The following is a 22,178-nucleotide window of genomic DNA, read 5'->3' on the forward strand; positions in this document are numbered from 1 at the left end:
CTGCCTTTCAAATAAATAAATCTTGCCAAAAAATTGTATGTAATTTAAGTCACATTCACATATACAAATAAAACAACAACAAAAAAAAAAACAAGAGGGGGGAAAAGAACAAAAACAGTAAGAGGTATAAAGGGAAATATTGTTAAGATTATATAAAACGGCCGGCGCCACGGCTCAATAGGCTAATCCTCCGTCTTGCAGCACCGGCACACCGGGTTCTAGTCCTGGTCGGGGCGCCAGATTCTGTCCTGGTTGCCCCTCTTCCAGGCCAGCTCTCTGCTGTGGCCCGGGAGTGCAGTAGAGGATGGCCCAAGTCCTTGGGCCCTGCATCCGCATGGGAGACCGGGAGAAGCACCTGGCTCCTGCCTTCGGATCAGCGCGCCGGCTGCGGCGGCCATTAGAGGGTGAACCAACGGCAAAGGAAGACCTTTCTCTTTATCTCTCTCTCTCACTGTCCACTCTGCCTGTCAAAAAAAAAAAATTATATAATAAATTCAAAAAACATAAACCAGACCAAATAAAACTTATGAAAAGAACTCCCTATAAAAGTATTATCTGAGGCAGCTGAGACGCACATGTCTCTTGCCGGGGTGTCTGGGTTCAGCTCTCAGCTCTGACTCCTACTTGATTCCAACACTCTGGTAGTGTGGACCTGAGAGGCATGGGTGATGGTTCAAGTGCTTATGTTCCTGCCATCTACATAAGAGACATGGAATGAGTTCCCAGTTTCCAGCTTTGGCTCCATACAGAAGCCATTGCAGGAATTTGGGGAGTGAACTGATTGGCGTTCTCTGTCTCTCTTGTTTGTCAAGTAAATGAATAAATATTTTTTTAAAAAGTATTACCTGTAAAATTAACATAACACTGCAGTATATTTATTATCTCCTAACCCTAAGGAATCCTCATGAAATAAAGATCAAAACCAAACTACTTAGGTTCAAACTCTAACTTTTGAGCCCATTATTTAACTTCTCTACATCCCAATTTACTCATTATTTTAAAAAAGGGATAGGGGTTGGAGCTGTGACGTGGTAGGCTAATCCTCTGCCTGCGATGCCAGCATCCCATATGGGCACCAGTTCAAGTCTCAGCTGCTCCTCTTCCAATCCAGCTCTCTGTTAATGGCCCGGGAAAATAGTGGAAGATGGCCCAAGTGCTCACATGGGAGACCCAGAGGAAGCTCCTGGTTTTGGCTTCAGATCGGCCCAGCTCTGGCTATTGGTGGCCATTTGGGGAGTGAACCAGTGGATGGAAGACCTTTCTCTCTGTTTCTCCCTCTCTCTGTCTCTATCTCTACCTCTAAAGTGAATAAATAAAATCTTTTTTTTTTAAAAAAAAAAAAAAAGGAAAATAACAGTGGCTAAGGACTTAAAGTGTTAGTATATGCTAAGTGAGGTCTTCAAAATGTTCATGAAGGGGCCAGTGTTGTGGTGTAACAGGTTAAAGCCGCAGCCTGTAATGCCAGCATTCAATATGGGCACCAGTTCGAATCCCAGCTGCTCCATTTCCGATCCAGCTCCCTGCTAAAAAGCCTGGGTAAGCAACAGAAGATGGCTCAAGTCCTTGGTTCCTACACCCACATGGGAAACCCAGATGAAGCTACTGGCTCCTGGCTTCAGCCTGGCCCAGCACCAGCCATTGTGGCCATTTGGGAAGTGAACAACTGGAAAGAAGAGTTCTCCCTATCTCTCTCTCTCTAATTCTGCTTTTCAAATAAATAAAATATGGGCCGGCACTGTGGTGCAGCAGGTTAACACCCTAGCCTGAAGCACCGGCATCCCATATGGGCACCAGTTTGAGACCCAGCTGCTCTACTTCCAATCCAGTTCTCAGTTGTGGCCTGGGAAAGCAGCTGAAGAAGGCCCAAGTCCTTGGTTCCCTGCACCTGTGTAGGAGACCCAGAAGAAGTTCCTCACTCCTGGCTTTGGACTGGTGCAGTTCCAGCCATTGCAGCCAATTGGGGAGTAAACCATCGGATGGAGGACCTCTCTTTCTCTCTTTGCCTCTCCTCTCTCTGTATAACTCTGACTTTCAAATAAATAAATAAATCTTTTTAAAAAATAAATAAATCTTTTTCAAAGTTCATGAAAATGCATATTATGAAAAATATACACAGATTTTGATTTTTTAGGCACCAAAATAAGCATCTTTTAATCCATTTTTGTGACTTTTCTGAATAACCCTCATAAATAGCAGTCTTTACATAGGTTATTTTGCATGTTTCCATTTTTTTGTTTGTTTATTTGGGAGGCAAAGAGACAGACAGAGTTCCCATTCACTGATTCACTCCCCAAATGCCTGCAACAGTTCTGCTTGGATCTGAAGCTGGATGCTGGGAACTCTGGAATCTCGATCTCCCACATGGATGCAGGAACCCAACCACTTAAGCCATCACTGCTGCCTCCCAGGGTCTGCACTGGCAGGAAGATGGAATCAGGAGCCAGAGCTGGATACTAAACCCAGGTACTCTGATGTGGGACACAAGTGTCTTAATCTGAGTCTTAATTGCTAGGCCAAAAGCTCACCCTTTGTATGTTTCTCAGCCAACAGCAGTAGAAAAAGTCACATTCATAGCCATATTCCAAAGCAATCCCTATACTATTTGAATACTAATAAATGGAAATTATAATGGATGCCCAAAATTGAAGCTGATGACGCAATACTTATAAAACTTATATGAGGCCGGCGCCATGGCTCACTAGGCTAATCCTCCGCCTTGTGGCACCGGTACACCGGGTTCTAGTCCCAGTCGGGGCACCGATCCTGTCCCGGTTGCCCCTCTTCCAGGCCAGCTCTCTGCTGTGGCCCGGGAGTGCAGTGGAGGATGGCCCAAGTGCTTGGGCCCTGCACCCACAAGGGAGACCAGGAAAAGCACCTGGCTCCTAGCTTCGGATCAGTGCGATGCGCCGGCCGCAGCAGCCATTGGAGGGTGAACCAACGGCAAAAAGGAAGACCTTTCTCTCTGTCTCTCTCTCTCACTATCCACTCTGCCTGTCAAAAATAAATAATAAATAAATTTAAAAAAATAAATTAATTAAAAAATAAAATAAAAAAAATAAAAAAAACCTCATATGAAAATGTTTTTATCAGGAGCCAGTGTTGTGGCATAGTGGTTTAGGCTGCCATCTGCAATGCAAGCATCCCTTATGGGCGCTGGTTCATGTCCCAGCTGCTCCACTTCCCATCCAGCTCCCTGCTAATGGCCTGGGAAAGGCAGTGGAAAATGGCCCAAGTGTTTGGGCCCCTGCTACCCATCTGGGAGATCCAGAAGTAACTCATGGCTCCTGGTTTTGGCCTGGCCCAGTACTGGCCATTGGGGCCATCTGGGGAGTGAACCAGTGGATGGAAGCTCGCTCTCTCTCTCTCTCTCTCTCTTCCCTTACCTACTCCCTCTCTGCCTTTCAAATAAATAAACTAGGTAATTTTTAAATAGTTAACATGTGAGTTGAGCATGGTGCCTAAATCTAGGTTCAGAGTAAAGAAACGGTAATTACAAGTATACATGCAATTTCTAATTTCTTACTAACACTCTCAATTATTATTATTTTTTTTTTTGACAGGCAGAGTGGACAGTGAGAGAGAGAGACAGAGAGAAAGGTCTTTCTTTGCCGTTGGTTCACCCTCCAATGGCCGCCGCGGCCGGCGTGCTGCAGCCGGCACATCACGCTGATTGGAAGCCAGGAGCCAGGTGCTTCTCCTGGTCTCCCATGTGGGTGCAGGGCCCACGGACTTGGGCCATCCTCCACTGCACTCCCGGGCCACAGCAGAGAGCTGGCCTGGAAGAGGGGCAACCGGGACAGAATCCAGCGCCCCGACCGGGACTAGAACCTGGTGTGCTGGCGCCGCAGGCGGAGGACTAGCCTATTGAGCCACGGCGCCGGCCTCTCAATTTTTGAGGTCAAGAATATCTACTCATTCAATTCCCGTCTTTATATTCTTAGGACCTAGCATAACAGTTACTACAAAAATATCCTTCAATAAATGTTAACAGCTGCATGAAACTAAGTAGTCTTCCAGCAAATAACTGACTTAACTTAAAAATTCAAATATACTCATTCAGTAAATTGCCATTATTATGCAGACAAGTAGAACAAGTATAACGCACAGTTTTCCAAACCTCAATGAGTTTCCAATCAAGTTAAGGGAAGAAAAAAGTTGAACAATTATTTCCAAAACACTCTTTTTCCAAGACAAAATTATTTATTTTCATCTTGAAAGGCAGAGAGAAAGGAAGAGAGAAAAGTATTTCCCATCTGCTGGTTTATTCCCCCAAATGCCCACAACAGCTGGGGCTGAGTCAGGCTGAATTCAGGAAACAGGAACTCCAACCAGGCCTCCCACATGTGTGGCAGGGAGCCATCATCTGCTGCCTCCCAGAATACGTTGGCAGGAAGCTGGATCAGAGGCAGAGCAGGTGGTACTCAAACCTGCACTCCAAACTGGGATGTGAGATACCCAAGCAACCACTTAACTCACTGTGCCACAATGCCCTCTGTAATACAGAAGACTGAAAAGCATTTATGCACTAATCTTGTCCTCTTTGGCCGGTTATGGAACACAAACACATGAGAAGAAACCCAAGTCAGCTTATTGCCTCATATGAGCAAGCCCAGACAAGACCAAAAGAACTATTCAGCTGAGCCCAGTCAACTCGCAGAATAGTTAAGTACTAAACAATGATTGTTTTAGCCTCTAAATTTTGGGCTGGCTTGTTTCAAGGCAAAAAACTAACTGGCTGAGGAGGTAAGCAAGGTACAGAGAGGAAATGAGGGTAACATTCAAGTTCATGGAAAAATGAATGATTAAAAAAGCAAGAGAGTTCTTATTAGAAGAAAGAATACATAGGCCTGAAAGGAAAACTGAGTTCAGATGTACAAATCAAGCTAAGAAGAAGATGGACATCTTTTCGTTTCTAGGTAAGGAATGAGCCACTGAAGGACATCAGAGTAGATGGATGATATAATGTAAGTGGAAAGTCAGTCAGTTACAAGACTGTAGATAGGCTCAAGCAATAATGTTTACCTGCATCTTGGGTGGGAGCTCAATAGTTCACTAAACAGCAGTTTTGTAAGTGTCACATCTAGTTTATATGAGATAATTATGTTCCTTAACAGAAAAATATAAGAAAGGTTTTTTTTTAAAGAATGATTTTATTTATTTTGAAAGACAGAGGAGTTACAGAGAGAAGTAGAACCACAGAGAGAGAGAGGTCCTCCACTCCACTGGTTCACTCCCCAAATGACCACAATGGCCAGAGCTTAGCCAATTCAAAGCCAGAAACTTCTTCTGGGTCTCCCACACGGGCGCAGGGACCCAATCACCTGGGCCATATTCCACTGCTTTCTCAGGCCATAAGGAGAGAGCTGGATCGGAAGAGGAGCAGCCAGGACCAGAACGGGTGCCCACAAGGGACGCTGGTGATGCAGGCCGGAGCCCCAACCCGCTGCACCACAGTGCTGGCCCCTCAGGCACAGCTTTAAAATAAGAAACAAATGGAGCCAGCGCTGTGGTGCAGCGGGTCAAAGCCCCAGCCTGCATCGCCAGCATCCCTCATGGGCACCCGCTCTAGTCCCGGCCGCCCCTCCCCCGATTGGCTATGACCCGGGAAAGCAGTAAAAGATGGTCCAAATCCCTGGGCCCCTGCACCCGTGCCGGAGACCCGGAAGAAGCTCCTGGCTCCTGGCTTCAGATTGGCATAGCTCTGGCCACTGTGGCCAATTGTGGAGCAAACCATCGGATAGAAGACCTCTCTCTCTCTCTCTCCCTGCCTCTCCTCTCTCTGTGCAACTCTTTCAAATAAAGAAAGAAATCTTTAAAAAAAAGAAAATAAGAAACATAAAAAAAGATAAAATTTTGCCTTTTCTACAGTTTCTTATTACAGAGAAACTAAAGACATTTGGATTTTTAAAAATAATTTATTTTATTTTTTATATTTTTTATTTTTATTTAGTAAATATAAATTTAAGAACGGTATTTTTAATATATGATTTTAATCTCAATCTACAATGCTAGAATTAATCACCAAAAAAGCTTATGATGTTAAGATTTAAATATACCTGTAAGACCACTTCAGCTCCTAGCCAAAATAAAGTAACAGATACTGGATTTACCCTCTTACCTTAAAGAACTAGAAAAACAGATATATGAAACAGTGGTCAGGCACAACAAGCCATACAGGACAGAGTTCCATGAGAGAAGGGAAATAAATGAAAAGAGCTCTATGACTGCTCTAGCAGTCATAGAAACATCACAGGAACAGGGAACCCAAACAGATCCCAGAGGTCTCAATGATTAGGAGACAGAATTCAAAGGTTTGGAAAGGTCAAATAAACTAAAGTTCATAGAACAGAACACTAGAGAGGAGAAAGGAAGCTCTGGATTTCACAGAGGGATCCCCTGAAGTCTTTGGAGGAGTACTGATCAGTACATGTATCCCTAAGTCAAGGCCAGGGAAAGAACCTCTGGGAGGTGGCAGGCAGAACAATCCTTCATGCTTATACAGGGCTGTGAACAGTTCATATAACCACCAGCAAGAGTGAAAATGACCTTCACACTTCCAAGGCCTTCAACATATAAAACAACTATCACAAAACAAACTCAAGGCTGGCGCTGCGGCTCAATAGGCTAATCCTCCGCCTGTGGCGCCAGCACACCAGGTTCTAGTCCCGGTTGGGACGCCGGATTCTGTCCCGGTTGCTCCTCTTCCAGGCCAGCTCTCTGCTGTGGCCCGGGAGTGCAGTGGAGGATGGCCCATGTCCTTGGGCCCTGCACCCCATGGGAGACCAGCAGAAGCACCTGGCTCCTGGCTTCAGATCAGCGCGGTGCGCCGGCCGCGGCGGCCATTTGAGGGTGAACCAACGGCAAAAGGAAGACCTTTCTCTCTGTCTCTCTCTCTCACTGTCCTCTCTGCCTGTCAAAAAAATTTAAAAATTAAAAAAAAAAAAACTCAAATATTTAAAGGAACATACACACACACAACTCCCCATCCCCAAATCCAGTACATAACTATGTAAAATCACAATGTCTGGTACCCAAGCAAAAATTACCAAGGAGGCAAACAAGAAGAAATACTAACCAGACCTCGAAAAAGTGCAGATGGTAAAACTTGCAGGTTAGGATTTTAAAGCAGCTATTATAAAAATAATCAATACATTCAAAAAGGTAGAGAAAACTACAAACTCAAGAAGGAAAGAAAAATTTAAAAATTGAATTTCTGAACACTAAAAGTACACATCTGATAGGGCCAGCATTGTAGCACAGCAGATAAAGCAGCTCCCTGCATTACCTATGGGCGCCGGTTCACATCCTGGCTGCTCCACTTCTTTTTGTTTTTCTTTTAAGATTTTGTTTGAAATACAGAGTTACAGAGAGAGGTAGAGACAGAGAGAGAGGTCTTCCATCCACTGGTTCACTCCCCAAATGGCTGCAATGGCCGGAGCTTGAGCTGTTCTAAAGCCAGGAGCCAGGAGTTTCTTCTAAGTCACCCACGTGGGTGCAGGGGTCCAAGGACTTGGGCCATTCTCTGCTGCTTTCCCAGGCCATAGAAGAGAGCCGGATCAGAAGTGGAGCAGCCAGGTCTTGAACTGGTGCCCATATGGGATGCCAGCACTGCAGTTGGAGGTTTAACCCGCTGCGATGGGCCCTGCTCCACTTCTGATCCAGATCCATGCTAACGCACCTGGAAAAGCAGCAAAGGATGGCCCAAGATGTTGGGCCTCTGCACCCACATGGAGACCCAGAAGAATCTTCTGGTCTCTGGCTTCAAACTGGCCCAGCTCCAGCCATTATAGCCATTTGGGGAGTGAATCAGCAGATGGAATATCCCTCTTTCTCTCTCTTTCTCTGTAACTCTGCCTTTCAAATAAATAAATAAATAAATCTTTAAAAGAAAAAAAAGTATGTATCTGAGATGAAAAATACTTTGAAAAATATGCTAGATGGGATTAATGCCAGATTAACCAAAGCAGAAAAACAAATAACAAATTTAAAAAACTATTAGAAGCTTCCAAATAGCTGAACACATGGAGATTTCTGGAAGGGGTTATGCCCAGAGAATGGATGGAGGCTCTGCACCCATTCTTCCAAACACATCTCTTCATCTTTGCCATTCTTCATTCCTGCCTCCTGTGACCCACGAATGCAAGACTACTCTCCCAACTCATTGTGCTCTTGGGTCCAGGATCTGAAGGTTTTCCAAGAAGATTACTATGGTCAACCTTGCTGACTTCTAGACCAGAGAGCACATCATGACACAAACATGTCCAGTGGCACTGGGCCCGAGATGTAAAGGAGGAGCCAGTTTTGAAATGTATAAAGCCAGAAGCTACTCTGTGGAAAATATTATAGAAGTGTATCAGGAATTAATAAAAAAGAAACTATCCAAAATGAAACAAACAAACAAAATGAACACAGCATCAATGAGCTGAGATAATATCAAAAGGCCTAACATCTGAGAGATTTCAAAAACTTCATGGAAAATGCAAACTAAAAAAACTGCAAGGATTTCAAAAATATTTTGCCGCAAAATAAAGCTTATCTTTAATTCCAGTCTTCCATGAACTTTGTGAAGTACCCTATATATGTTACTGGAGTCCCAAAAGGAGATTAATAAAAAGGTTATTTATACTTTTATTATGTAATTTTTTTTTTTACTTTATAAAAGAGTAAATATACTGTCCTGAAATGTTTCTCTTGGACTGGCGCTGTGGCGTAGTAGGTTAAGCCTCCATCTGCAGTGCCAGCATTCCATATGGGCACCAGTTCACATTCCAGCTGCTCCTCTTCTGAAGCAGCTCTCTGCCAGCAGTCTGGGAAAGCAGTACAAGATAGCCCAAGTGCTGCAGCTCCTGACACACATGGGAGACCCAGAAGAAGCTCCTGGCTCCTGGCTTCAGATCAGCCCAGCTCCAGCCACTGCAGCCATTTGAGAAGTGAACCAGCGGAAGAAAGACCTCTCTCTCTAACTCTGCCTCTCAAATAAATAAATCTTTAGAAAAGAAGAAATGTTTCTCTTTATCTTTAAAACATTGTTTTACTTTCTGGATACACCTATAAGGCTCAGGGAGATCCCATGCTTAGAAAAAAGTAAGCCTAAATCACATTTCCAAATTTGATAAAAATTATTCACCAAATACCTCCTATTATCAAAGCAAAAGATGAGATGCTTTCAAAGTAATCATGATCTATTATGTAAACAGTATTCAGAGTGCCTGATTTATTTTATTTTATTTTTTTTTTGACAGGCAGAGTGGACAGTGAGAGAGAGACAGAGAGAAAGGTCTTCCTTTTGCCGTTGGTTCACCCTCCAATGGCCACCACGGTTGGCGCGCTGCGGCCGGCGCACCGCGCTGATCCGATGGCAGGAGCCAGGTGCTTCTCCTGGTCTCCCATGGGGTGCAGGACCCAAGCACTTGGGCCATCCTCCACTGCACTCCCTAGCCACAGCAGAGAGCTGGCCTGGAAGAGGGGCAACCGGGAAAGGATCGGTGCCCCGACCGGGACTAGAACCCGGTGTGCCGGCGCTGCAAGGCGGAGGATTAGCCTAGTGAGCCACAGCGCCGGCCAGAGTGCCTGATTTATATACATATATTCTAAAGCTTGATAAAAATGTAGTGAGATGCACAGCAGTAAATTCTAAAAACCAAAATACTACATTTTTTACACTATCAAGTTATATAAATTGTTATATTTTAAAATAAAGCAAGATATATATATATATATACAAATTTATAAAGACTATACAACAGCTAAGCTTTTCAAGATATCTAATATGTAAACAACAGAAAAATCCAGTGGGATATGGTGTTTTCATTTTTCCCCATTTATCTTAGCAAAAGCCCCTCTAAATAATCAATAAAGGGCCGGCGCTACGGCTCACTAGGCTAATCCTCCACCTGCAGCACCGGCACTCCAGGTTCTAGTCCCGGTTGGGGCTCCGGATTCTGTCCCGGTTGCTCATCTTCCAGTCCTGCTCTCTGCTGTGGCCCGGGAAGGCAGTGGAGGATGGCCTAAGCGCTTGAGCCCAGCACCCACATGGGAGTCCTGCACCTGGCTCCTGATCGGCACAGCGCACCGGCCAAAGTGGCCATTTAGGGGGTGAGTCAACGGAAGGAAGACCTTTCTCTCTCTCTCTCTCTCTCTCTCTCTCTAATTCTGCCTGTCAAAAAAAAGAAAAAAAAAAGAATCAATAAAGGGGGCTGGTGCTGTGGCATAGCAGGTAAAGCCACCACCTGCAGTGCCAGCATCCCATATGGGTACCAGTTTGCATCCCAGTTGCTCCACTTCTGATCCAGCTCTCTGCTACAGCCTAGGAAAGCAGAAGAGAACCCAAGCGCTTGGGCCTCTGCACCCATGTGGGAGACCCAGAAGAAGCTTCTGGCTCCTGACTCCTGGCTTCAGATCAGCTCAGCTCCAGCGATTGTAGCCACTGGGGAGCGAACCAGAGGATGGAAAACCTCCTCTCTCCCTCTTTCTCTGTAACTCTGCCTTTTAAATAATAAATAAATAAATCTTTTTTTAAAAAAGTAAATAAAAAGAGAGAAAGATTTGATAATAATCCTAACAACTCAACTGTTCATTCTAAACTTTTTTTTTTTTTTAAAGATTCATTTCTTTATTTGAAAGACTGGTTTATGGGGGGTTGGGAAGGGTGAGATATCCTCCATCAGCTGGTTCACTTTTCAAATGGTCATGAGAAACCAGGAGCTTCAACCAGTGTCCTACGTGGATGGCAGAGGCCCAAGTACTTGGGCCATCTTCTGCTGCTTTACCAGGTGCATTAGCAGGGAGCTGGATTGGGAGTAGAACAGCCTATAACCATGTGGGATGCCAGTATCAAAGGTAGCTTAACCTGCTATGCCACAACACTGGCCTCCCATTCTAAACTATATTTATAGCAGCATGGAATCTCTCCCAGCTCAATAAATAGATGCAATCAAGTTAAATAACTCTTAAAAATGAAGAGAGGGGCAGGCATTTGGCATAATAATTAAGACATTGCTTGGGATTCCTATATCTCATGTTGGAGTGCCTAGTTTCAATTTCCAGCTCTGCTCTCAATTCTAGCTTCCTGCTAATGTCCAAATTGGGGGAAGCAGGTGATGGCTCAAATTCTCAGGTCCCTGACACCCACATGGGAGACCTAGATTGAGCCCCAAAGTCCTAGCTTCCAGTTGACCCAGTCATGGCTGTTGCAGGCATTTGGGAAAGGAAGCACTGGATGGGAGATCTCTCTCTGCCTCTACCTACATACCTATTTCTGCCTTTCAGATAAAACAGACCTTATTTTTAAAGTGAAGAGAAACGTTAGTAGTCAGTATGGTTACAATTACTAACAACAGAATAAAGTGTAAACAATGTAGTTCTCCTCTCCCTGACGACAAAGCTAACAACACAGAAACAAATTCTCCCCTTATAGAAAATACTGTGCAATTTGTATGGTCAGATTGCTTGGAAAACTCTAAGCTATATTATTCTTGAGAAAACCTACTGTAACCAAACCAATCAAATAAAGTTTTATGTTATGACTCTCTCAGTAGACAAAGAAAAAATAGACTTTCATTGTAAAAAGATTTTAAGTATATTAACTTTCCTTTAAAAAACAAAAATAGGCAAAGAGAAGTCAAGTTATCTAAAGTCCTATGATAAGTTACAGGAGAAACAAGAATAAATTCAAACATCATATGGATGCATAATAAACAGTTTATATTAATTTGTTTAGTAAATATTTATTAAGAAGTAGTAGATAGGAAAATCTTTTTTTTTTTTTTTTTTAAAGAGGTAGTAGATAGGGAACGGAGTTGTGGTAAAGCAGGTAATGCTGCCACGTGTGATGCTGACATCCCATATGGGTAATGATTCATGTCCTTGCTGCTCCACTTCCAGTCCAGCTCCCTGCTAACAGCCCGGAAAAGGCAACAGAAGATGGCCTAAGTGTTTGAGTCCCTGCCACCAATGTGGGAGACCGAGGTAAAGCTCCTGGCTCCTGGCTCCAGCCTGGTCCAGTGCTGGCTGTTGCAGCCATCTAGGGAGTGATCCAGTGGACAGAAGATCTGTCTCCATCTCCCTCTCTCTGTAACTCTTTCAAACTAAATAAATAAAAAATTTTTTAAATAGTAGCAGATATAATAATTTTATTCTCGAAAATAAAAATTAGGTTTCAGTTCATGATACGGTATATATACTTTTTGGTTTAAAAACCTATCTTTTCAGGCGGCGCCGCGGCTCAAGAGGCTAATCCTCCGCCTTGCGGTGCTGGCACACGGGGTTCTAGTCACGGTCAGGGCGCCGGATTCTGTCCCAGATGCCCCTCTTCCAGGCCTGCTCTCTGCTGTGGCCCAGGAGTGCAGTGGAGGATGGCCCATGTCCTTGGGCCCTGCACCCCATGGGAGAGCAGCAGAAGTACCTGGCTCCTGCCTTCGGATCAGCGCGGTGCGCCGGCCACAGCGGCCATTGGAGGGTGAACCAACAGCAAAAAGGAAGACCTTTCTCTCTGTCTCTCTCTCTCACTGTCCACTCTGCCTGTCAAAAAAACAAAAACCTATCTTTTCAACTTACAAAGATATTCAGTTCAAATTATAGCTTAATTACTTGCACATTTAATGAACCACCTATAAGCTGCTAGATCCTAGTTACACAGACACTGGAACTACTGGAACATTTTTTCTTGTAACCATATACAGCCTCACTACTGGTAACACCTAGTCCTAGCTCTTTTTTTTTTTTTTTTTTTTTTTTATTTGAGAGGTAGAGTTACAGTGAGAGGGAGAGACAGAGAGGTCTTCCATCTGTTGGTTCACTGCACCAATCTGAAGCCAAGAGCTTCTTTCCAGTCTCCCTTGCGGGTGCAGGGGCCCAAGAACCTGGGCCATCTTGTACTGCTTTCCCAGGCCACAGCAGAGAGCTGGATTGGAACAGGAGCAGCCAGGACATGAACCGGCACCCATATGGGATGCCAGAACCACAGGCAGAGGATTAACCCACTGCACCATGGCACCGGCCCCATCCTTGCTTCTGATGGTTCAGAGAGTGTGAAATATAACAAAGGAACTCTATCAATACTCAAGCAACTGAAGCCTGGAAAAACCCAAGGTAGAAACCCACAATGAAGGAAGAAGTGGACTCTTCAGGACAAACCTTTTCACAACAGCCTGGTATTCTGAAAGGATGTGTCTAAACTGTTTTAGGATTTGTGTGTAAAAATTTAGTTTTATTAATTTTTTAATATAAAAACATTTAAATTATTTAACTACTTCTACCTGTAATATATCCACTAAACTCTAAATTTGATAGAGTGTGTAGAACTGTATGTAGAACAAACAAAAGAAACTTCTTCCCTGAACCCATCTCTTGACTGTTGGGTTTATCTATTTTTTTTTTAAAAGATTTATTTATTTTACTTGAAAGTCAGAGTTAGAGAGAGAGAAAGAGAGAGAGATATCTTCCAATCTGTTGGTTCACTTCCCAATTGGCCACAACGGCCGGAGCTGCATGGATCCGAAGCCAGGAGCCAGGAGCTAGGAGCTTCTTCTGGGTCTCCCACACTGGTGCAGGGGCCCAAGGACTTGGGCCATCTTTCCCAGGCCATAGCAGAGAGTTGGATAGGAAGTGGAGCAGCCAGGACTCGAACCGGTGCCCATATGGGATGCTGGCACTGCAGGAGGCAGCTTTACCCACTATGCCACAGCGCCAGCCCCTGGGTCTATCTATTATATGTACACGTCTGCATTTTTCCTTCATAATGCTTGGAACACTTTTAATTCCTGTTCCACAAATGTCTTCTACTATATTGTAAGTTCAAAAAGTGAGGAGCTTTTATTTGTTTTGTTCACTGCTGAATCTGACCTCTAACAAAGTAACATGGTAGATACTTAACAAGTATTTAATGAATGAACAGATGTGACTACTGCAGTAGTTCAAAGGTTCAGAAAAGCTGAGTTAAGGTGGAAGAGTCAGAGATCATCCATCTGCTAGTGCACTCCCCAGATGGCCACAACGGCCACAATGCCAGCCTACAAGTGGCATCTTAACCTCTGTGCCAAACACCCGCCCCACTTACCATGTAATTTAACCCCTAGATTATTTAATTTCATTTGAAAGGCAAAGTGACAGAGAGAGAGAGAGAGAGATCAATCTTCCATCTGTCATTTCGTTCCCAAAATGCCTGCAATAGCAAGGGCCAGGCCATGCCAAAGCCAGGATTCTAGAATTCAATCCAGATCTCCCATTTAAGTGGCAGGGCCCCAAGTCCATAAGCCATCACTACTTCCTCTTAGGGTGTCATTAGCAGGAGGCTGAATGAGAAGTAGGAGATCCAGGACTCAAACCAGGCACTCTGACTCAGGATGTGGCCAACCCAAGTGGTGTCTTAACTATTGTACCACATACCTGCCCCCTCCAGATGATTTCTTAAAATCAAATTTCATTGTTTTTCTCTTTGTTCATTCAGTTTTTTCTTTTTTTCTACCCTTCAGCTCTATCTTATTTAGAATCATTTTTAAAAGATTTATTTATTTATTTGAAAGTCAGAGTTAGAGAGAGGGAGAGAATGATCTTCCATCTGCTGGTTTACTTCCCAAATGGCTGCAATGGCTCGGGCTGGGCCCAATGGAAGACAGGAGCCAAGAATGCCTTTCAAGTGTCTCCCATGTGGATGCAGGGGCCCAAGGATTTGGACCATCTTCCACTACCTTCTCAGGTGCATTTTCAGAGAACTGGATTGGAAGCAGAGCAGCCAGATCTCGAACTGGCACCCATATGGGATGCTGGCGTCGCAGGCAGCAGCTTCACACTCTACACCACAACAGCAGACCTTAGATCGATTATTTTTTAATGTCTGAATTAGAAGACTTGCTTTATGTCTGTTTTTACCAAAATGCTCCTGTAATATTTTTATACTGTCTTATTTCTCTGTGCAGTTTCAAAGTAATTGCCTTTTTAAAAATGAGGTTAAGGGGCCAGTGCTGTGGCGCAGCAGGTTAAAGCCCTGGCCTGCAGCACTGGCATCCCATATGGGCACAGGTTTAAGTCCCAGTTGCCCCATTTCCAATCCAGCTCTCTGCTATGGCCTGAGAAAGCAGTGGAAGATGGCCCAAGGACTTGGGCCCCTGCACCCACATGGGAGACCCAGAGAAAGGTCCTGGCTCCTGGCTTCGGATCAGCTCAGCTTTGGCCATTGTGGCCATTTGGGGAGTGAACCAGCAGATGGAAGACCCCTCTCTCCCTCTGGCTCTACCTATCTCTGTAATTCTGCCTTTCAAATAAATAAAATTTAACAAAAAAAAAAAAAGAGGGTACAGGTCTGGCACTGTGGCATAGTAGGTTAAGCCTCTGTCTGCAGTGCTGTTGTTGCCATTTGGAGAGTGAACCAGTGAATAGAAGGCCTCTCTCTGTGTCTCTCCTTCTCTCTCTTTGCAACTCTGCCTCTCAAATAAATAAATCTTTAAAAAAAAAAAAAGTTTTATTCTATCCATACGAAAGTTGTTAATAAAATATTTCTTTAGATACCTTAGAAACTGAGGCACTTCGTAGATCGAGTAAAAATACAGAGGACTCTAAACTCCATCAGAAATACACAATACATATCAAAAATTTTTAAATGTTAGGGGTGGGCATTTCAGTGCAGTACGTTAAGCTGCCACTCATGTCAGAGTCCAGGCTACTCTTCCTCTGATCCAGCTTCCTATTAATGCATCCCGGAATGCAGCAGATGATGGCTCAAGTCCTTAGGCTCCTGTCATTTGTGAAAGAGACTTAGATGGAGCTTTACACTCCTGCCTCTAGAATGGCCCAGCCCTAGCTTTTGTAGGCATCTGGAAAGTGAAATGGTGGGTAGAAGTTCTCTCACTCTTGCTCTCTCTTGCTCTTTCAAGTACAGGAAAATAAATAGGCATTTTTTAAAAAAGCTATATGTGGCCAGCGCCGTGGCTCACTAGGCTAATCCTCCGCCTGTGGCACTGGTACTCCGGGTTCTAGTCCTGGTTGGGACACCGGTTCTGTCCCGGTTGCTCCTCTTCCAGTCCAGCTCTCTGCTGTGGTCTGGGAAGGCAGTGGAGGATGGCCCAAGTGCTTGGGTCCTGCACCTGCATAGGAGACCAGAAGGAAGCACCTGGCTCCTGGCTTCTGATCAGCACAGCACGCCGGCCATAGCGGCCATTTGGGGGGTGAACCAATGGAAGGAAGACCTTTCTCTCTGTCTCTCTCTCTTACTGTCTAACTCTGCCTGTTTAAAAAAAAAAAGCTATATGTCAGATAAATATAGTAGTTAGATTATATATGTAGAATAAGAGAAGAGAAACAATGTTGCCTCACTTTTTAAGGTAATTACTTTGAAACTCTGAACAAGAGGTAAAAAAATATTAGTAACAACAGTATTTTGGTAAAAACAGACATAATGGCAAACAAGTTTTTAATTCAAACATTAAAAAACAATGACTATTAATGTCAATAAAGATATAAATTCTCTGGGGCCGGCGCTGTGGTACAGTGGGTTAATGCCCTGGCCTGAAGCGCTGGCATCGCCTATGGGCACCGGTTCAAGACCCGGCTGCTCCACTTCTGATCCAGCTCTCTGCTGCGGCCTGGGAAAGCAATAGAAGATGCCCCAAGTCCTTGGGCCCCTGCACCCACGTGGGAGACCCAGAAGAAGCTCCTGGCTCCTGGCTTCGAATCGGTGCAGCTCCGGCCATTGCGGCCAACTGGGGAGTGAACCAGCAGATGGAAGACCTTTCTTTCTGCCTCTCCTCTCTCTGTGCAACTCTAACTTTCAAGTAAATGAATAAATCTTTAAAAAAAAAAAAGATATAATGATTTTTTTTTTTTAAACGAAGCATTTCATGTTTGTTCGATGCTCTGGGTTTTTTATTTAATGCTTTTTTTTTTTTTTTTTTTTTTTGACAGGCAGAGTGGATAGTGAGAGAGAGAGACAGAGAGAAAGGTCTTCCTTTTTGCCATTGGTTCACCCTCCAATGGCCACTGCGGCCGGCGTTTCGTGCTGATCCGAAGCCAGGAGCCAGGTGCTTCTCCTGGTCTCCCATGCGGGTGCAGGGCCCAAGCACTTGGGCCATCCTCCACTGCACTCCCTGGCCACAGCAGAGAGCTGGCCTGGAAGAGGGGCAACTGGGATAGAATCCGGCGCCCCAACCGGGACTAGAATCCGGTGTGCCAGCGCCACAAGGCGGAGGATTAGCCTGTTAAGCCACGGCGCCGGCCTCAATTTCAATCTGTATTTTAAACTTATAATCAAGGATCACCAGAATTTAATCAGGACTAAACTATTTTTGAGTGGTAATATATGTTATACTTCTCAAAATTTAGCCCTAAAAAACTCAACTTTTTCATATGAACTTAAAGGTTCTTTTATCAAATATAGAAATATGATATTTAACTTGAAAGCACTGAGTATTTTCAGCACAAAAGATTCTACTCGCTGAGGCCTGGAGGAAAAAACTATCACTACCATCACTACTGTTTACAATATGCTGGATAACCCAAAAAAGACAGCAAAGAAGTAAAATAACATAAAATGTGTTTAACTTCAAAAATCTATAAATATTGAAGATATTCCACATTATTAAAAAAATCAAAGCAAATAAGCAAAAATAGCTCCAGCTATATTTTGAGTGTGTCTCAAGGAACAAAAAAAATACAACTAGAGTAATTTTGAGAAACATGGCCTCAAACTTAAAAAGCTGTTTGCCACATATCTATAAAAGAAATTCTGGGGATACTGTGGCATAGCAGTTAAGACATCACTCACATCCCATCTTGGAAAGCCTGGGTTTGAGTCCCCACTCCATTTCCAATTCCAACTTCCTACTAATGTACATCCTTGCGGGCAGAATTGGTGAGGGAAGGGGGGGTGGGGAATGCAGCCTTTGGTACAGCAGTTTAAGCTGAGTTTGGTAATGGCGGCACCCCATATTAGAGTGCCAGGTTTCAGTCCTGGCTGCTCTGTTTGCAATCCAGCTTCCTGCTAACTATATCTGGGAAAACAGATGATGGACCAAGTACTTGGGCCCATGCTACCACATCAGAGACCTGGCTATGGCCTGGCCCAGCTCTGGTCATTGCAGTCATTTGAGGGGCAAAGCAGTGCACAGAAGATATCTCTGTCTCTCTGCCATTCAGATTTTTTAAAAATGTATATCCTGGGAGTACAAGTGATGGTTCAAGTAACTGGGTCCCTGCCACCCACATGGGAGCCCCGGATTGAGCTACAGGCTTCTGGCTTTGGCCTTACACAGCCCCAGCTGTTGCCAAGCATGTAGAGATTGAATCAGTAGCTCATCTGTCTCTCTTTCCCTTCAAATAAATAAAACTTTTCTTTAAGCAATGTTTCCTATAGGAGCTATTTTTTAAAAAGTGGAAGGCCTAGCAGTTAAGATGCCACTGGAAAAGCCCACATCCTACTCTAGAATACTGGGTTTAAGTCCTATCTCAGCTTCTGATTCCAGCTTCCTACTGGTGCACACCTTGGGAGATAGCTGGTGATAGGTCAGGTGGTTGCATCCTCATAACCCATGAGGGAGACCCAAAGTGAATTCCCAGTTCCCAGTTTCAGACCTCTGCCTATTAGGGGCATCTGAATGAACCAGAAGATAAGGGATCTCTCTGAGTTTCTCTGTCTCTCCCCACATCTCAAATAATAAACAAATAAAAGTGAAGAAGGAAGGAAACTGTTTCCTACCAGTTTTCAAAGGCTATTTTATTTTGCTAGTCAATCCAGCCTCCCCTAGTTCTACAATGATATTAAACATCTTCTCTTATTACATATTTTTTGAAAGAGCAAACATTTATTATCTCATAGTTTCTGAAGATTAAGAATCTGAAAGTGTCTTAGTTGGGTGATGCCAACTCAGTGTCTCTCATGAGTTGAAATTAATTTGTTTATATTACTTTTTAAAGTTGTGAAGTGTATGAAGCATTGCCTGCCCCATAAAGCTAAATTTAAATTCCATAATAATAGATAACTCAGCTCTGGAGTACTTACTCTGAAAAAACCAACAATGTTTCACTATCATATTTTAATGTATTTTAGATGTAAAATACCCTTTCACTTCTAACATTTTATTTAATATTTGAAGCATTATATAATTGAGTTCAATTTGCTAAGACAAATGAGTTCTAACTTTGTGAAGCTTTCTTGAAGTAACAAAGTTTTTAAAAAGACACAAATATCTGAAGACATACATAATAATAGAAAATTCACTGAATTATCTATCAACTATAGTACAAGTTATATTTTTAGTCAGCCCTCTACTAATGAGCAAATTTGTTGTAATTTGATACTATAATGAAATTGATGAAACTGTAGACTTCAATTTCTTTACATGTCTAAAACTAGAACAGGAAAAAAATTTCCCTGATATTACTGAGAGAAAAATATTAGAAAAACTTTCCTCTAGCCATGTTCCCAAACATCCCTTTTAGTATCTTGATTAAAATATATCACACAAGAACACATAAGCTTCTAAATTAAAGATTCATTTCAATATGTTCCCAATTTGAATAGATTACAGTATACCTCAAATACCATCCAAGTATACACACTGAGACTTTTTTTTCTTTTTAGATTTAAGAACAGCTATTCAGGGGCAGGACTGTGGTGCAGCAGGTTAAGTTGCTGCCTGCAATGCCAGCATTCCCTATGAGCTCCAGTTCGAGTCCTGATTTCTCCACTTCTGACCAGCTCCCTGCTAATTCACCTAAGAAAGCAGTAGAAGGGCCGGCGCTGTGGCACAGTGGGTTAACACTCTGGTCTGAAGCGCCGACCCCCTATATGGGTGCTGGTTTGAGTCCCAGCTGCTACACTTCCAATCCAGCTCTCTGTCTCTGCTATGGCCTGGGAAAGCAGTGGAAGATGGCCCAAGTCCTTGGGCCCCTTTTGCACCCACGTGGGAGACCCCAAAGAAGCTCCTGACTCCTGGCTTCAGATGTGCGTGGCTCCAGCTGTTGTGGCCAACTGGGGAGAGAACCAGCATGTGGAAGATCTCTCTCTCTCTCTCTCTCTCTGCCTCTCTTCTCTCTGTTTAACTCTGACTTTCAAATAAATAAATAAATCTTAAAAAAAATTAAAAAGCAGTGGAAGATGGCACAAGTACTTGAACCCTTGCAATCCACATGGGGAACCTGGATAGAGTTATAGGCACCTGGCATTTGCTTGGTCCAAATGTGGCCCTTTGGGAAGTGAACCAGGGGATGGAAGACCACTCTCTCTCTCCCTCTCTCTGTAACACTGCCCTTCAAATTAATAAATACAATTTCAAAAAAATAAATATATAAAAGCAATTTTCAACATTCGTCATATTATGTTGTATTTATCACCACTACTGCTTCTTTACTAAAAGGGGAGGAGAGGAAGCAACACACAGCACTCGCTCTCCTCTATAAAATCACTCCCCCTTTTCCCCAACTAAATAAACGCTACTCTATTCCGTTTGTCTGAAAGAAAAACACCAGAAACATCTTCCTGGTCTACTTGGCAAATCAGTGTGCAGATACCAACGCAACTGTTATGAAGGGCTCAGAATCAACACTGTAAGAAAACAGAGTGGATCCTCGGTGTGTATGACCTGGGCCCATTCACAGCCACACCCACACACACACCCAGGCACACACAGAGAATTTCTACTGAATAAGAAAACACCTTTACATCATTAAAAGGTTATAATAAAACTGTTCTCTTTAGTGTTCCTCCAAGAAGGAACAAATTTGCAAAGCTAGGGGAGAGAAGAGTTAATTCCAGGATTGCTGCCACCTATCAACTTTAATTCAAAGCAGAGTACAACTCAATGTCATTTTATCTCCAACGCAACCACGACTGAATCAAAATTAACTTCCCTGTAAGATAAAGTACCCTCGCACAACAACGGCTGACATACTTCTCTGATTTGACAGTATGAATGTGTGGAGTCTTTTGTCCCTCCCACAGCATCCCACGGTGTCAACATCATCATCTTTGTCGAAGCAAGTGACGAACAAATCCCTCGGCTCATTACTTCAGCACCTAAGTACCAGAAAGTCCCGGGCCTTCCTCCTCGTTGCAACACAGCAGACAAGACTCCCCGGTCCTAGACCCCCTTCCATGACAGCCGGGCGGGCTGGGAAAGACGCACTGCTAATTCCTAAGAACCCTCGGTGCACCCAGGTCCCGGCACCCGGAGAGCAATGAGTCTCAGCGATATGTGGGTCACCCAGAGAGAGAAACAGAATCAAGCTTCATGACCCTCCAAGTTCGGCGGAGACACCCGAAGCCTCGGGGAGGGGGAAGACGCGGCAGGCGCCTTCGGGGAAATGGGGCAGAACCAGAACCGTCTCCGAGCTGGAAAGTGACTGGGTCTGGCAGAAGTCCGGGGCGTGGGCAGCGACCTACGAGCCCCGGGTGCCCTTCCCCTCCTCGCCAGGCTCGGCCACTCCGCGAGGGCTGCGGCCCAGGGAAGGGGGTCAGGATCGGGGGAGGGCGGGGCCGGGGCCACCCGGGGCGCCCTGGGGGTGCGGGGGGTGTGTCCTACCTGGGCCGTGGCGGACGCGGGGATTTCGGGCGGAGGGCTGGGGTCCAGCTCAGGGCCAGGACCGGCAGGGGACAACCCTCGGCAGGCGGGACCGTCGCCGCCTGCCCATCCCCCGCCGCCGACTGCGGCGGGACCTGAGCGCGGCTTCGAGGGCCGGCCGGCTGGATTGTCCCCTCAGGTACCGTCCGCGCTTACTGGCGACGGCGGCGGCCGCTGCCGTTACTGCTGCTGCTGGCCGCCCCCAGCCGCTGCTCTCGTACCAGCCCCTGTTCCTCTTGCCGCCGCCGCCGCCGCCTAGTCCCCACCGCTCCCATCGCCGCTGCGGCGACTACTGCAGCGCCCGCTGACCCGACCCGACGTTATGCTCCCCCTTCGCAACCCGGCACAGCCTAGCCCACCTGCCCCGCCAGTGCGCACGCCCACCTCTCCGCCACAGGTGCTGATTGGAGAGTGCGTTCCGAGCCTGCAGCGTCGGTTGGCTGGTCCCATTGCCTATCACGGAGGGGGCGGAGAGTCGGGCAGGGAGCGTCTCCGCCCCCCACCGGAGAATTGCCGCTATCTTCAGGTTTGCCTGAGAGGGCGAGTTACCGGGAAAGGAGCATCACAATGGCAACGCGCATGCGCGCGGGGATTCTGGGCCTCGTAGTTCCAGCCCCAGCCGCAACTGCC

At 44.9% G+C, this 22,178-nt stretch overlaps 1 protein-coding gene across 3 annotated transcripts in view; it reads right to left on the reverse strand.

Annotated features, from left to right (window-relative positions):
- TTBK2 (tau tubulin kinase 2) overlaps positions 1–21,885 on the reverse strand; it is a 161,665-nt gene extending 139,780 nt beyond the window's left edge. For all 3 annotated transcript variants that reach the window (XM_062205751.1, XM_062205750.1, XM_062205748.1), the window contains exon 1: positions 21,510–21,885. The gene's annotated coding sequence lies outside the window, so the exon portion shown is untranslated. The remainder of the gene's footprint in view (positions 1–21,509) is intronic.
- Between the last annotated feature and the right edge of the window lie 293 nt (positions 21,886–22,178).

This window comes from Lepus europaeus, chromosome 11, assembly GCF_033115175.1.
Source record: "Lepus europaeus isolate LE1 chromosome 11, mLepTim1.pri, whole genome shotgun sequence".
Lineage (NCBI taxonomy): Eukaryota > Metazoa > Chordata > Mammalia > Lagomorpha > Leporidae > Lepus > Lepus europaeus.